Source organism: Macaca thibetana, chromosome 17 (assembly GCF_024542745.1).
Source record: "Macaca thibetana thibetana isolate TM-01 chromosome 17, ASM2454274v1, whole genome shotgun sequence".
NCBI lineage: Eukaryota > Metazoa > Chordata > Mammalia > Primates > Cercopithecidae > Macaca > Macaca thibetana.
The window spans coordinates 78,463,835-78,481,537 of record NC_065594.1 but is presented as its reverse complement, the minus strand read 5'-3'; the positions used below and the strand labels follow the sequence as shown (position 1 = coordinate 78,481,537).

Below are 17,703 nucleotides of genomic sequence, written 5' to 3'. Positions count from 1 at the left end.
AAAAGGCAAATAAATAATTTTGTAAAAGAAATTTAACACATGTTGTACAAGGTCTTTGCTATCATTATTTGTACAAATTTGTTTTTGTTGTTTTGTTTTTGTTTTTGTTTTTGTTTTGAGATGGAGTCTCTCTCTGTTGCCCAGACTGGAGTGCAGTAGTGTGATCTCCGCTCACTGCAGCCTCCATCTCCGGGTTCAAGCAATTCTAGTGCCTCAGTCTCCCAAGTAGCTGGGATTACAGGCGCCTGCCACCACACCTGGCTAATTTTTGTATTTTTAATAGAAACGAGGTTTCGGCATGTTGACCAGTCTGGTCTCGAGCTCCTGACCTCAGGTGATTGCCCGCCTCAGCCTCCTAAAGTGCTGGGATTACAGGTATGAGCCACCGCGCCTGGCCAATGTGTTATTTTTTAATGCGCTGTTGGATTCTGTTTGCTATAGTTAAATTTAAGAGTTCTGCATTAATATTCATAAGTGAAGTCAATCTACAGTTTTCTTTCTTTCTATGGTCTGGAATTAGGAGCATTGAGATTATCTGATCTTTAAAGCAGATGGGAATCCGAGTGGAGCGAGCGAGCCGAGTGGCCGTGCAGTCGCGTCTCGGAAACCGGTAGCGCTTTCAGCATGGCTGACCAACTGACTGAAGAGCAGATTGTAGAATTCAAATAAGCTTATTTACTGTTTGACAAAGATGGTGATGAAACTATAACAGCAAAGGAACTGGGAAGAGAAATGAGGCCTCCTAGGCAGTCCCCCAGAAGCAGAGTTACAGGACATGATTTATGAAGTAGATACTGATAGTAATGGCACAGTGGCTTCCCTGAATTTCTGACAATGATGGCAAGAAAAATGAAAGATGTAGGCAGTGAAGAAGAAATGAGAGAAGCATTCTGTGTGTTTGACAAGGATGGCAATGGTTAACTAGCGCAGCAGAACTTCACCATGTGATGATGAACCTTGGAGAGAAGTTAACAGATGAAGAGGCTGATGAAAAAATGATCAGGGAAGCAGATATTGATGGTGATAGTCAAGTAAACTATGAAGAGTTTGCATAGGCTGGGCACAGTGGCTCACACCTGTAATCCCAGCACTTTGGGAGGCCGAGGTGGGCAGATCACTTGAAGTCAGGAGTTCGAGACCAGTCTGGCCAACATGGTGAAACCTCGTCTCTACTAAAAATACGCAAATTAGCCGGGCATGGTAGCACTTGCCTGTGGTCCCAGCTACTTGGGAGGCTGAGGCAGGAGAATCACTTGAACCCTGGAAGTGGAGGTTTCCGGGAGCCGAGATTACACCACTGCATTCCAGCCTGGGTGACAGGTGATACTCTGTCTCTAATAATAATAATAATAATGATAATAATAATAATGCATTATGTGGCTGAATTTTGAGACCAGTTGTATCTTATTCCACCAATTAACAATCATGATTACTAAATAAAAACACATTTATTTTTAAAACTTGTGTAAAACATACACAGAAAAGTGTACAAATAATAATAGTAAAATTGGTAAATTTTCACAAATTGAACACACCCATGTAATGGGACTCGTATCAAGAGACCAAGTGTTATCAGAAGCTCTCTCATGCCTCCTTTTGCTCTTACACCCCTTTGCTATCTTAATTCCTAACCCCATAGATCAGTTTTGCTTATTTTTGAACTTTATGTAAATGGACTCACATAGTATGCGTTATTCTGTGTCTAGATTCTTTCACTTGACATTATGCTTGTATGCTTGTGAGATTCACCCACAGTATTGTATGTAGTTACAGGTTGTTCATTCGTGGGTTTTTTTGTTGTTGTTGTTGTTGTTTTGAGATAGTGTCTTGCTCTGTTGCCCAGGCTGGAGTACAGTGGTGTGACCATGGCTCACTGCAACTTCAAACTCCTGGGCTCAAGCAGTCCTCCTTCCTCAGCCTCCAAGTAGCTGGGGCTACAGGTGTGTGCCATTAAACTCACCTAATTTTTTTTTTTTTTTTGAGATGGAGTCTTGCTCTGTTGCCCAGGCTGGAGTGCGGTGGCACGATCTTGGCTCACTGAAACCTCTGTCTCCCGGATTCATGCCTCAGTCTCCCAAGTAGCTGGGATTACAGGTGCTCACCACTGTGTCTAGCTAACTTTTTTTTTTTTTTTTTTTAGTAGAGACAGAGTTTAACCATGTTGGCTAGGCTGGTCTTGAACTCTCGACTTCAGGTGATTTGCACGCCTTGGTCTCCCAAAGTGCTGGGATTACAGGCATGAGCCACTGTACCCAGCCTAATTTTTTTTTTTTTTTAACTTTTCCAGAGTCAGAATCTCACTATGTTAAGCAAGCTGGTTCAAATTCCTGGCCTCAAGCCATCCTTCCACCTTAGCCTCCCAAAGTGCTGGGATTCAAGTGTGAGGCACTGCACCTGGCCTTTATTCTTGGTGGACATAGTTTTGTGTACAGCAATGTGACTACACCATAATTTCTTTGTCCATTCTACTGGTGTCTGTGTGTGTGTGTGTGTGTGTGGGTGGTGTTTTTTTGAGATAGGGTATCACTCTGTTGCCCTGGCTTGAGTGCAGTGGTGTAATCACAGCTCACTGTAACCTCACACTGGGCTTATGCAGTCCTCCTGCCTCGGCCTCCTGAGTAGCCAGGACAACAGGAACACATCGCTATGCCTGGCCAATTTTTTAAAAGTTTTTATAGAGACCAGGGCTCCCTATGTTGCCCAGGCTGGTATCAAACTTCTGGGTTCAAGCAGCCTTCCAGCCTCAGCCTCCCAAAGTGCTGGAATGACAAGCATGGACCACCACACCTGGCCCATTCCACTGTTGATGGAGAGTTAAGTAGCTTCCAATTCGGACTAGTCTCATAGTGCTGCTATGAATATTCTTGTGTATATCTTTTGTCAAACATAGCTGTGCATTTATCCTGAACATCTACTTGTCTGTAATTGGCAAGTCACAGGATATGTATAGTAGCATTAGATAAATATCACTAACTTTTCACATTGATTGTACCAATTTATATTCACAATGGCAGCATGTAAACATTCTGGTTTTTCCATATCCTGACTAATACTCAGTATTTACTTGTCTTTTTCCATTTAGCCATTGTGTTGAGTATGTAATAGTGTCACATTTGAACTTTAATTTGATTTTTATGATGTCTTATAAGATTGAACATGATTTTTTATGTTTATTAGTTGTTCTTGAAATCGTACTTAAAATTTTCAGGACACTTGAATTTTAAGCCTCACTTCACATTAGTAAACACACTCTTGTTAAAATGGAATGTGGGCCAGGTGCAGTGGTTCATACCTGTAATCCCAGAACTTTGGGAGGCCGAGGTACGTGGTTCACTTGAGGTCTGGAGTTTGAGACCAGCCTGGCCAACATGGCAAAACCCCGTCTCTACTGAAAATACAAAAATTAGTTGGGTGTGGTGGCGGGTACCTGTAATCCCAGCTACTTGGGAGGCTGAGGCAGGCGAATCCCTTGAACCTGGGAAATGGAGATTGCAGTGAGCTGAGATTGCACCACTACACTCCAGCCTGGGAGACAGAGCAAGACTCCATCTCAAGAAAAAAATGAGTGTGGATACCTTTTGTATCCGTGAGGTAATATGACCCCTGTAGAGCTTTCACTCACATCATCCAGTGTGAGTGGAATGCGGTTAAAGAATGGAGTTCAGTAATTACAACATTAATTTCAAAATAACTCAAGTTCTCATATAGCATTTCTCAGACACCATGAAAAGAAATACATAGACTACAATGATACATGACTAGGTCTCTCCTTCTCCCTCATCCAGGCCTCACCAATGTAACTGCCCTAACATCTTTTTTTTTTTTTTTCCATTTTTTTTTTTTTTTGAGATAGAGTCTTGCTCTGTCTCCAGGCTGGAGTACTACAGTGGTGCAATCTTGGCTCACTGAAACCTCTGCCTCCTGGGTTCAAACGATTCTCCTCCCTCAGCCTCCCAAGTAGATGGGACTACAGGCACACACCACCACACCCAGTTTATTTTTGTATTTTTGTTAGAGATGATGTTTCACCATGTTGGCCAGGATGGTCTCAATCTCCTGACCTCATGATCTGCCTGCCTCAGCCTCCCAAAGTGCTGGTATTACAGGCACGAGCCACCGTGCCTGGCCCATCATTTTTCCAAAAAAACATAAGAAGGAAAGTTATAAAATAACTTTCAGTGGGAAAGCAATTTTTATCATTACTCAAAGTAAAAAATGTAAGGATAATGCGTCAGGCATTTCTTAATGATACATTATCTTTAACAGGAACAGAAAACCAAATACTGCACGTTCTCACTTATAAGTGAGAGCTAAATGATGAGAACACATAGACAAAAAGAAGGGAACAGCACACACTGGGTCCTCTGTGAGGGTGGAGGGTGAGAGGAGGGAGACCATCAGAAAAAATAACTATTGGATACTAGGCTTAGGGCCTGGGTGATGAGACAATCTGTGCATCAAACCCCCATAACACAAGTTTACCTAGGTAACAAACCTACATATGTACCCCCAAACCCAAAATAAAAGTTCAAAAGAAAGATTGATTGGCCAGGCATGGTGTCTCACATCTGTAATCCCAGCACTTTGGGAGGCCGAGGTGGGTGGATCACTTGAGGTCAAGAGTTTGAGACCAGACTGGACAACATGGTGAAACCTCATCTCTACTAAAAATGCAATAAGTAGCCGGATGTCATGGCACACACCTGTCATCGTGGCTACTCGGGAGGCTGAGGCAGAAGAATTGCTTGGAACTGGGAGGCAGAGGTTGCAGTGAGCTGACATCACACCACTGCATTCCAGCCTGGGTGACAGAGTGAGACTCCATTTCAAAAAAAAAAAAAAAAGAGAGAGAGAGAGAGAAAAGCTTGATAAATGCAACCTTGAAAAGTAAAAACAAAAACTACAAAAGTGTTGGCATCTTCTTTGCCATCATGCTGGAAGTCCTAGCCGGTACAATAAGGCAAGACCTAGAAATAAGCACATACACATTAGGAAGGGATCCAGATGGTTTTCTTGCATAGACAACATGATTGGCTACATAGAAAATCCCAAGGAATCAACAAAAAGCCTCTGAGATATGATAAATGTGCTTAGTAGGTTGCAGGATACAAGGTCAACATGAAAATCAATTGTATTTCTATGTACTAGCAGTCCAAAGTATATTGAAGAATTTAAATATATATACACACACATTATTGACAATCGCTCACTCAAAAATAAATGATTAGGTATGAACCTAACAAAATATGTATAGAATCTGAATACTGAAAGCTATAAAACTTGAACACTGAAAACAGTTAAAGAGACATAAATTAATGAAGAGATAGACTGTGTTCATAGATTAAGAGATTCAAGCTACTCAGGGAGATCACCTGAGCCTGGGAGGTTGTGGCCGCCGAGCTGTGATTGTCCCACTGCATTCCAGCCTGGGCAACAGAGTGAGCTCCTGTCTCAAAAACATAGATTAGGAAACTCAACATAGTAAATATGGCAATTCTCCCAAAAGGAATGCACAGATACAAGGCATACTAAAAAAAAAAAAAATTCCAGTAGGGATTTTTGTAGATATAGACAAGCTGATTCCATAGTTTGATAAGGCAAAGCAACTAGAATAGTCAAAGGAACTAGAATAGTCAAAACTATTTTGAAAGAAATAAATATATTCAGAGGGATCATACTACTAAATTTTTAAATGTTTATAAAGCTAAAGTAAGAAAGTGTGGTATGGCAAGGGCTAGGCACATTGATCACTGCAACAGGATAGAGAGCCTAAAAATCGGGCCAAATATGACCAATTTTGAGTAAAATGCAAAGGCAATTCAGTGGAGAAAGCATAGTCTTTTTAATAAATGGTGTTTGAGCAACCGAACATATGCACACACACAAAAATGAGCCCCAAATCTCACAGCTTATGCAAAAATTAACTCAAAATATATCTTAGATCTCAATGTAAAATGAAAGACTATCTTTCAGATGAAATCATAAAGTATTCATGAACCCGAGTTAAGCAAAGAGTTATCAGGCAGAATGCCAAATGCATAATCAATAAAAGAAAAAATGGCCAGGCACAGTGGCTCATGCCTGTAATCCCAGCACTTTGGGAGGCTGAGGCGGGCGATCACAAGGTCAGGAGATCGACACCATCCTGGCTAACACGGTGAAACCCCGTCTCTACTGAAAATACAAAAAATTAGCCGGGCGCAGTGGTCCCAGCTACTCAGGAGGCTGAGGCAGGAGAATGTCATGAACCAGGGAGGCAGAGCTTGCAGTGAGCCAAGATCGCGCCACTGCACTCTAGCCTGGGCAACAGATCGAGACTCCATCTCAAAAAAAAAAAAAGAAAAAATGATTAAACATCATCAAAATTATGATTTTGTATCATGCAGATAAAAATTTGTTTCTGCAAAGACTGTCAAGAGAATGGAAACCTACACTACACGCTAGGACAAAATGTTTTCAAATCATGTATCCGACAAAGGACTTGTGTTTAGAATATACAAAGAGCTCTAAACCGAACAGCAAAAAAACACAAGTAGCCCAATTTAAAAATGGGTAAGACTTAAGCAGATATTTCACCAAAAAGAACATATGAAAATAATCACATGAAAATGTTCAATATCACAGTCATTTTTAGGGAAATGTAAATTGAAGCCACAATGAGACACCGTTACACATATATTAAAATGGCTGAAATAAAAAATACTGTCACCAATTGCTGGTGAAGATGAGAAGCAACTAGAATGCTCATACTTTCATGGTGGGAATGCAAAATGAGACAGCCACTCTGGAGAACAACTTGCCATTTCTTATAAAGTGAAATATACAACCCAGAAATTCCGCTCCTGGGTATTCACCATATGTTTATTCAAAAACCTGTACAGGGATGCTTTTTCTTTTTCTTTTTCTTTCTTTCTTTTTTTTTTTTTTTTTGGAGACAGGCTTGTTCTGTTGCCCAGGCTGGAGCACAGTGGTGCAATCTTGGCTTACTGCAACCTTCACCTCCTGTGTTCAAGCGATTCTCCTTTCTCAACCTCTGAGTAGCTGGGATTACAGGTGCGCACCAAGCCTGGCTAATTTTTGTGTGTGTGTTTTTAGTAGAGATGGGGTTTCACTATGTTGGCCAGGCTGGTCTCGAACTCCTGGCCTCAAGTGATCCGCCTGCCTCGACCTCCCAAAGTGCCGGGAATTCAGGCATGAGCCACTGCGCCCGGCCAACACAGATGCTTATATATCTGTATTCACAATTGCCAAGAACTGGAAACTATCAAAGTGTCCTTCAACGGGTGAATGGACAAACAGCTGTGGTACATCCATATGATGGTTTACTACTCAGTAATTGAAAGGAACACGTAATCAGTGCAGCAACACATCAGGCGAATCTCAAGACATTATGCTTGCTAAGTGGGACAAGCCAGTCTCAAAGGCTCCAGATTTATAATTCCATTTATAAGATACTCTTGAAAAGAAAAAACTAGAGTGAATGAGAACATATCAGTGGTCTTTGGAGGGGTGGAGGGAAAGAGGTAATACTGAGAAGTTTTGGGATGATGGAACAGTTCTGTCTGCTGATTACAGTGGTAGTTACACAGTCTATACATGTGTTAAAATTCCTAGAACTCCACATCAAAAAACTCAATTTTACTGTGTGTTAATTTAAAAAAACGAAGTCACTTTTTGCATAGCACAAAGCATTATAGGCAAAGTCAGAAAACAAATGACAAAGCATTTACGTGACTTATATCACAAACCAACTACTACTCTCCCTAATACACAAAAATCTCTAAGTGTCAACAAAGCCAGAACACCACCCCTGAAAGGGCAGAACATGAACAGCTAACATTAAAAAAAAATACAGATTGCTTTAAAATATGAAGACATGGTTCCCATTACACATAAACAAAATGCATATTAGAACTACAGTAAGATACCAATGTTTATGTATATTGGTAAAAATTCCCAAGTTTGACAGTGCAAACTATTGGCCAGGCACTCTCACTCAGGAAATGGATATTAGACAATATATGATATTAGACAAATGACAGATATTTGGCAATATCTATCAAGTATTTCCTCTGACAAGGCATACTTTTTCTATGTGCACAAAATGAAGTATATTCGGGGTTATTCCTTGCATCATTTTCTATAACAGTCAAAGAATGGAAACTAGCCAAATTCCATCACTAGGGAGCTAACGAGATAAATCATGGAATATATCCATTCAGTGAACTGTTCTGCAACTATAATAAAGAATCAGATAACTTCCTATGCCCTGATAATAGATGAGTTCTAATATATATTACTGTTAAATGAAAAAAGCAAAGTGTGGAAGAGTGTGTAGTATGCAAAAATAAGAAGATCCATTTCTTTCTTTTTTTTTTTTTTTTTTTTTGAGACGGAGTCTCGCTCTGTCGCCCAGGCTGGAGTGCAGTGGCCGGATCTCAGCTCACTGCAAGCTCCGCCTCCCGGGTTTACGCCATTCTCCTGCCTCAGCCTCCCGAGTAGCTGGGACTACAGGCGCCCCCCACCACGCCCGGCTAGTTTTTTTGTATTTTTTAGTAGAGACGGGGTTTCACCATGTTAGCCAGGATGGTCTTGATCTCCTGACCTCGTGATCCGCCCGTCTCGGCCTCCCAAAGAAGATCCATTTTCAGTGATAGCTCATTCATCAGCTCTGTGGAATGCAATAGAATGGGCAGAAGGGCTCCCTGGCAGAGCTGAGACAGGAAGCCAGAAGAAACACTTCCCTTGCACAAAAGAAGTGAAAATGCAGAAGGAAGTGGCATTGGTGAAATCTAATGCAAAAGGAGCAGAGAGGGTATGAGAAACGGCATGAGAGAGTGGAAGACATCCGTTGTTTTGGATGTGGCCTTGAATTTAGGTCTGCTTCCTGCTGACTACGGAGTTTGGGCAAGTCTTTTAAGTTCTCTGAGTCTGTTTTCTCAACTGCAAAATGGCAGTAAGAACAAAACCTACCTCACAAGGTGATTGCAAGTGTGAAAGAAAACATGGAAACATTTTGCAGCAGAGAGCAGGGCTGTGTACTGACAATGCTGTATTAATAAACAGACAAAGGAGGCTGAATGTGGTGGCTCATGCTGTAATCCCAACACTTTGGGAGGCCGAGGCAGGAGCATCACTTGAGGCCAGGAGTTCAAGACCAGCCTGGGCAACATGGCGAAACCTGGTCTCTACAAAACATTTTTTAAAAAATTAGCCAGGCGTGGTGGCACATGCCTGTAGTCTTAGCTACTTGTGAGGCTGAAGCAGGAGGATCGAGGCTGCAGTGAGCTTTGATCACACCACTGCACTCCACCCTGGGCAATAAAATGAGATGCTATCTCTAAGTTTTAAAAAAATAATTGAAAAAGAAGAAATAGACAAAGGAAAAAAGCAAAGCCTCTCAGAGCTTCCTACTGCCTCCTTTCCTGCTGGGCTTCTGTACCACTGAGCCCCAAAGCTTGGACTTGCCTGGGAGGATGGAGAGACAGGAAGCTACTGAGAGGCAAAGGCAAAATCCCCCTGGGCACACAGGAGGAGGACGACTGGAAACCCACCCAGTCTTAGAGGATTATCTTCCCAACAAACTCCAGTTTGCCAATTTGGTCGTGAACAGACCACCTTCCTGTGGAGCATTTTAGGAAGTTTGAGTGTTATTCTGAGAGCAAGTTTTCAGGGTTTTGGGTGGAGGTAGGGGTGGGGTGCTGATCAAATTTGCATCCTGGAAAGATCACCGTGAACACTGTGTAGAAAGTACGTTGGAAGAAGACAAGATGGGGGGCGGGGACCTCATTAGGAGGCTGCTGTGAGAATCTGGAGGGGAGTCGGAGGTGGCCCTAACTCAGGTGAAGGGATGGAAGAGAGACTGGCAGGAGCCTCCGAGGGCTTGGTGAGTGTGTGATGGAACGCTGAGGCAAGGAGGAGGAAGAGGCAAGGACGACTCCCAAATTTCAGGTGGAGCAGCCCAGTGAGTGTCATGAACACCATTTGCTGAGACAACAACAAAACAGCAAGAAGCAGCCGGGCGCGGTGGCTCACGTGTGGAATCCCAGCAGTTTGGGAGGCCGAGACGGGCGGATCACGAGGTCAGGAGATCGAGACCATCCTGGCTAACACAGTGAAACTCCGTCTCTCCTAAAAATACAAAAATTAGCCGGGCGCGGTGGTGGGCGCCTGTGGTCCCAGCTACTCAGGAAGCTGAGGCAGGAGAATGGCATGAACCCGGGCAGTGGAGCTTGCAGTGAGCCCAGATCACGCCACTGCACTCCAGCCTGGGCCACAGGCAAGACTCTGTCTCAAAAAAAAAACAAAACAGCAAGAGGCCACGACTGTGGGAAAGATCATGAGTTCAGCCATGAGATCACGAGATCATGAGGCCACAGAGCATCTGAGTGCCTGTGAGACTCGGGGGAAGTGGGTCATGGGCAGTTGGATGTTACAGTCCGGACTTGCAAAGAGGTCGGCGAGAGACATCTGCCTACAAACAGCAGGCATGTGAGCCTGGCAGTGCATGGAGAACCAGAAAGAGAAGCCTGAGACACAGTCCTCAAGAATGTCACTCAGGGCCGAGCGCGGTGGCTCACGCCTCTACTCCCAGCACTTTGGGAGGCCAAGGTGGGCACATCACTTGCAGTCAAGAGTTCGAGACCAGCCTGGTTAACATGGCAAAAACCCATCTCTACTGAAAATACAAAAATTAGCCAGGCACGGTGGCACGTGCCTGTAATCCCAGCTACTCAGGAGGCTAAAGTAGGAGGATTAGTAGAACCCAGGAGGCAGAGGTTGCAGTTAGCCAAGATTGCCCCACTGCACTCCAGCCTGGGTGACAGAGCGAGACTCCATCTCAAAAAAAAGAAAAAGAGGCTGAGTGCAGTGGCTCACACCTGTAATCCCAGCACTTTGGGAGGCCGAGGAGGGTGGATCACCTGAAGTCAGGAGTTTGAGACCAGCCTGGCCAATATGGTGAAACCCCATCTCTACTGAAAATACAAAAATTAGCCAGGTGTGGTGTCAGGTACCTGTAATTCCAGCTACTCAGGAGGCTGAGGCAGGAGAATCACTTGAACCTGGCAGGCAGAGGTTGCAGTGAGCCAAGATCGTGCCACTGCACTCCAGCCAGGGTGACAGAGCAAGAAGCTGTCTTAAAAATAGTAATAATAATAATAATTATACAATGGAATCTTCTACTTTAGATGTTTAATCTATGATAAGGGATTTAGAAAATATACTACATCTAAAGAAAAGGTTACAAAGCAACCTGATCTAAAACTTGAAAATGTGGACGTGAAGTGAGAGGGACATCTGGCTTCTGAGCAGGAACCTTTGTAATGGGAGCAACAAAAAAAGAGTATTAAATAGGGGTAGTGTGGAGAAAGGTAAGAAGACTTTGTAATCCCAGCACTTTGGGAGGCTGAGGCAGACAGATCACCTGTCAGGAGTTCGAGATCAGCCTGGCCAACATGGTGAAACCCCGTCTCTACTAAAAATACAAAAATTAGCTGATGTGGTGGTGTATGCCTGTAATCCTAGCTACTCAGGAGGCTGAGGCAGGAGAATTGCTTGAACCCGGGAGGTGGAGGTTGCAGTGAGGCGAGATCGCGCCATTGCACTCCAGCCTGGGCGACAGAGAGAGACTCCATCTCAAAAACAAGAAAACAAAACAAAAAAAAATTCACCTTTGCCACACCGTGGAAAATGGAAGCAAGCACATAACTGGGCCAAATCCCCATGGTCTCTTTGGGCAGAAGACAAGTCAGGCAACTGGATCCTCTGGCACAGAGGCCAGTAAGGACAAAGGCATCACCTGGGGAGAGGAGACACCGATGGGGTCTTAGGAGAATCCCAAGAAGTACCTCCCTGGAACACAAATCATCTTGGCTGACATTGAGACGTCAGAAAGGGTAGACTTGATAGTTTATCTCAAAAAAGCTGCTAATGGATAATAATTGGCCGCTGCCTTATTTATTACAAAACAGAAATGTCTCATGAGTTTTCAAATGTGTTACCATAATTTGATCTCATACACCAGAATTCAGATCATGAATGACTGACAGGATATTTTGGTTGAACAGTCCTGATTTAAATAAGACTGGCTTATAGCTAAGTGAATATGATCAGCTCTTTTGAATTTTGATAGTAATTCCAATTCAGTAAATACTATTACCATTTTCCCCTTCTAAAGATATGATTGGACTTCACTAGTAATGTCCAATCACTAGTAATGTCTTTTCCCAAAGACGGTAAATGTTGTCTCAAAGTATCTTGGAGGTCAGTTTTATACTTACATTTATACAACTGGTTATATTTATATATTTAAATACTGGGGAAATTTCTTCACTGTCTCAGAACGAAGTAACGCTCACCTGTGGTTTAATTTGTATTCATTAGCCTATTAAAGGCAAGGACTGAAGATAAGATAGCAATGTCTACTTTATATTTTTGGTCATAATTATGATAATCTAATCAGAATTCCCTGTATCTAAAATTCAGGCTTTTTGACCGGGTGTGGTGGCTCACGCCTGTAATCCCAGCACTTCAGGAGGCCGAGGCAGGTAGATCACTTGAGGTCAGGAGATCGAGACCATCCTGGCTAACACGGTGAAACCCCGTCTCTACTAAAAAAACAAAAAATTAACCAGGTGTGGTGGCATGCACCTATGGTCCCAGCTACTCGGGAGACTGAGGCAGGAGAATCTCTTGAACCCAGGAGATGGACCTTGCAGTGAGCCGAGATCGCACCACTGCACTCCAGCCTGGGCAACAGGGCGAGACTCAGTCTCAAAAAAAAAAAAAGCAGGCTTTTTACTTACTGAAAGACATTTTAGTGTGGTTTCTGTGTAATATCAAAAAATATGTAATATGTTTCACATTTTATAGATGATCTATAAGGGCAGGTTTTTTTTTTTTTTTTTTTTTTTTTTTTTTTTTTTTTTTTTTTGAGACGGTCAAAATCTCACCTGTCACCCAGACTGGAGTGCAGTGGCGTGCTCTCACTCCCACGGGTCTCCCTGCTCAATCCTCCCCAGTGCCTGGCCTGGAGAGGGCAAGTTATAATTAGGATTGTCTTGAAACAGCTATTCAAAAACACATAAAACTACAGAACTATTGTGTATGTGTGCTTTGCCAACTCATTAGAAGAATTAAAGTAGAAGAGATATACACAAATTTATAAATTATGTGTGATCATAAGACTTAAGATAATCAAAATAAAATCAGGTGGGGCATGGTGGCTCACACCTGTAATCCCAGCATTCTGGGAGGCCAAGGCAGGGGGATCGCTTGAGCCCAGGATTTCAAGATCAGCATTGGCAACATAGTGGTACCTCATCTATATAAAAAATAAAAGATAGCCAGGCATGGTGGTGTGTGCCTGTAGTCCCAGGTACTTGGGAGGCTGAGGCAGGAGGATCACTTGAGCCCAGGAGTCCAAGGTTACAGTGAGTCAAGGTTGTGCCACTGCACTGCACTCCAGCCTGGGCAACAGTGCAGTGTCTCAAAAAAAAAAAAAAAAAACCCACAATCACAGATTATGAAAAAATAAGTATATATGCCAGGATGTGAATAGTGACTACTATTTTCTTATATATTTTCAATTTTTTTTTTACATAAGTTACTTTAGGAATAAGAAAAAATTGTTAACATTTTAATAAAAAATTTGAGTTTCAAAATCAGAGATAATTCAGTTGATGGGTTGAAGTTAGCCTCTTGGGGGCAGATCTTACAAATTCTAAGCTAGCCGGGAGCAGGGGCTCACACTTGTAATCCTAGTACTTTGGGAGGCCGAGATGGGCGGATCACTCGAGGTCAGGAGTTAGAGACCAGCCTGGCCAACATTAGCGAAAACCTGTCTCTACCAAAAATACAAAAATTGGCCGGATGCAGTGGCTCACGCCTATAATCCCAGTACTTTGGGAGGCCAAGGCAGGTGGATCACGAGGTCAGGAGTTTGAGACCAGCCTGGCCAACATAGTGAAACCCCATCTCTACTAAAAATACAAAAATTAGTTGGGCGTGGTGGCAGGTGCCTGTAGTTCCAGCTACTTGGGAGGGTGAGGGAGGAGAATTGCTTGAACTCGAGAGGTGGAGGTTGCAGTGAACTGAGATTGAGCCACTGTATTCCAGCCTGGGTGACAAAGCAAGACTTCATCTCAAAAAGAAAAAAAAATTAACCAGGTATGGTGGCGGGTAACTGTAGTCCCAGCTACTTGGGAGGCTGAGGCAGGAGAATCGCTTGAACCCAGGAGGCAGGAGTTGCAGTGAGCTGAGATCGTGCCACTGCACTCTAGCCTGGGCAACAAAGTGAGACTCTGTCTCAAAAAAAAAAAAAAAAAAAAAATCCAAGCCAGAGAGTCCCAAGAGTATGACCCTTGGCCCCCATCCCCGGTGTCTGCAGGGGTCTGGACTAGACACTGTAGGTGAAAATGCAGTCCTCTGGCTTTCCCATTTTTCCTTGGGCTCAGAGCTTTGGAAGCAACTGTGTGCTGAGTTCTTCTCCCACCAGAATGATGGTGTCTCCATGTTTAGAAAAATTCTCCATGTATTGGATTATTTCTCACCAGGAGTATATCTTCTTTAGACAGTTTAGTTTGCATTGACAAATATTTATCTTACCAGGCACCATGCTAAGTGCAGTGAGGGGCAATTTTGCAATTATGACTGTGAGATCTAGAAGCAGACTGGCTGGGATTTAACTCTTGCCTCTATAACTCACTGACGTTGTGAAATGGGCAAATTAATTTCTTTAATCCTCAATTTTTTAACATACAAAATGGAGGAATATATTTAATCAAATGTAAAATGCCTTTCATTAAAGGCTTACATTATTTCTTTACTTCTAAGAAAGACAAGTGCTGCTAATTAAACTTTGGCACGTTGCCTGAAACAATAGCCCTATATAATGTATGAATTGGCCACACTAGCCTCTTCTTGCTTTGAAATTTGTTTCATCTGCACCAGAGATCTGGCAGTTTCTCCTTGCTCCTGTTGCATTGTTTGGTATGTAATGGGCAGTTTTTTTGCACACAGGTCAGTAACTAAAGGTGACACAGCTTCATCTACCTTTGGGGGGAATCTTCATTTTCTGGGTGCATAAAGCCCTTGGTGGTTGTTTCACAAGAAAATGTGCAAGTGTAATCATTTCTCCAACAGCAAGTTTCCAGCTTCCTTCCCATGGTTTCGCCACGTTGGCCAGGTTGGTCTGGAACTCCTGACCTCAAGTGAACCATCTGTCTTGGCCTCCCAAAGTGCTGGGATTACAGGCATGAGCCATCGCACCAGGTCAACTTCTGTATTATATTTTCTCTGCTTTTGATTACACAGCCACTTAGCAAACATGTACTGAAAACTTATTATGTGCAGGTGCTATGCAAAGGGCCCTCTGGACTTGTGGTCAGCAAGTGACAAAATAAAGTCCAGCGATCTGGGAGTGCTGGATGAACATGTTTGGAACCCCTAAGCATTGTGTCAATATGTGCTGAAAGTTAACGTGTTTAAGATAAAAGATGATCAGGGAATCTAAAGAATAGCTGGAGGCTGGGTGCGGTGGCTCATACCTGTAATCCCAGCACTTCAGGGGGCCGAGACAGGGTTGGGGGATCACTTGAGGTCAGGAGTTCGAGACCAGCCTGGCCAACAAGGTGAAACCCCGTTTCTACTAAACATACAAAAACTAGCCGGGTGTATTGGCAGTTGCCTGTAATCCCAGCTACTCAGAAAGTTGAGGCAGGAGAACTGCTTGGACCTAGGAAGCAGAGGTTGCAGTGAGCCGAGATCATGCCACTGCAGTCCAGCCTGGGTGACAGAACAAGACTCTGTCTTAAAAAAAAAATTAAAAAATAAAATAAAATAAAATAAAATTAAAAACCACCAGGAACAGCTGGAAACAAAAGAGACAGTTGGGGAGAACGTGGAAAAGAAGAAAGTCCTACAGAAAAGGGAAAAGGACAAGGAATGAGAACTGGTTTCTAGTCCTGTGCTTCTCCAAGTCAACACGTGGCCAAGATTTCCTTCCAGGATCTTTTTTTTTTTTTTTTTTTTTTTTGAGACAGAATCTCGCCCTGTCCAGGCTGGAGTGCAGTGGTGCGTGATCTTGGCTCACTGCAACCTCTGCCTCCCAGGTTCAAACGACTCTGCTGTCTCAGCCTCCTGAGTAGCTGGGACTACAGGCATGCGCCACCATGCCCAGCTAGGTTTTGTTTTTTGTTTGTTTGTTTGTTTGTTTTTGTATTTTTAGTAGAGACAAGATTTCACCATGTTGGCCCAGACGGTCTCGATCTCTTGACCTTGTGATCCGCCCACCTCGGCCTCCCAAAGTGCTGGGATTACAGGCGTGAGCCACCGCACACAGCCCCAGTATCTTCTTTTTGAGCATTTTAAAGAATCATTGGGGGTCTTTGGGGTCTACTACCTTATTTCATTAAGAAGGATGCTGAAGCCTGGGAGGTGAGGTGACTTATTTGGAAATATGGCTTCTGGCAGGTCTAAGGGTGATTTCTCTCGTTTCTTTCTGGTTTTCTGTGTGGATAATTGCTGCATAATGTGTTCTCTTTATAATGGAAACAGCTGCTCTATAGACAGAAAAGTCTATTAGGCAATATTACTTTTCATCACAGCCAGGGAGGAACCTGATAATTAATATCCAATGAAATCCATGGCTTTTAGGAAAGAACAACAACAACAAAAAACCCTTTAATCAGCCACAAAAATACCTTTCAGGCAGGCTAGAGTAGAAGAAGGAAGAAAGACACATACCAAATAAGGAACATGGGCTCGTTTTTTTTCTATAGATAGACTTTTGGATAAGTCTATTTATAGACTTATAAATAGACAAAACATGTATATAAATATGTTTGGAATGGCAAAAGACATGAACTTTCCATTAAAATAATATTTTTAAAGCTGTTAATATTAAAAATGTTCTAGGACAAGAATAATACACACATATGTAATACAGATTTAGTTATAAAATATGTATATTAAATTTATATTTATTTTATAAAAATAAATGTATATTTCATTTTTAAATGTCCAGAAATAAATGCAAAAGCATACACAGGGCCAAAAATAGCCATGATGAGTGATTTAAAGGTCTAGAAATCCTACTGAAAACCACTTTCCAGGAAAAGCATCTGATAAATTCTAAACTTGCCTTGCTGATAATTTCATCTCCCAGATGCCGGGCAATTGGAAATCAGTGGTTGCGGTGAAAGACCGAGCCCTTTGGGAGATGAGATGATGCTAGCCCTGGGGGAATGCTGGGTGCCTGCAGCAAGGTTTTCAGAAATGGGCTGGTTGAAATTTAACCCAAATAGGAAGCTGGTTGAAGATTGAGGAATATGTCATAGAAGCCACAAACTGGAAGAGCTTTGGGTCTCCCAAGGGACCTGGACAAGAACTAGCAATCCTCAGGCCCAGGGCGCTCCCTCCGTTCCTCTGGGCCGCCTGGTTTCACATCTGTTCTCCTAAAAGCCAGGGATTCGGGTGGAAGTGAGATGCTCCCAGGGGAAACTGGTGAAGGGGTGTGGGAATGGGGAGCTCCGGAGTGTCAATGGGACCTCAGGGTGTGTGCTGACTCAAGCAATGGAGCTGGACCTTTTCACTTGCACACGAGCCAGCTGAGGGTCACAGCCATGGGTAGGGGTGGGGCTGGAGGTAATGGGGAGAAGAGAAAACTCCTGGGGGCTTCTCGCTCTCCATATGGGTGGGATG

The 17,703-nt window shown here is 43.0% G+C and overlaps 1 protein-coding gene and 1 pseudogene across 1 annotated transcript in view; one reads left to right on the top strand and one right to left on the bottom strand.

Moving 5' to 3' along the window:
* The window catches only part of UBAC2 (UBA domain containing 2), an 885,094-nt gene that overhangs the window by 751,323 nt on the left and 116,068 nt on the right, over window positions 1–17,703 (bottom strand). The window lies entirely within an intron of this gene.
* LOC126940283 (calmodulin-alpha-like) lies at window positions 575–1,055 on the top strand (annotated as a pseudogene).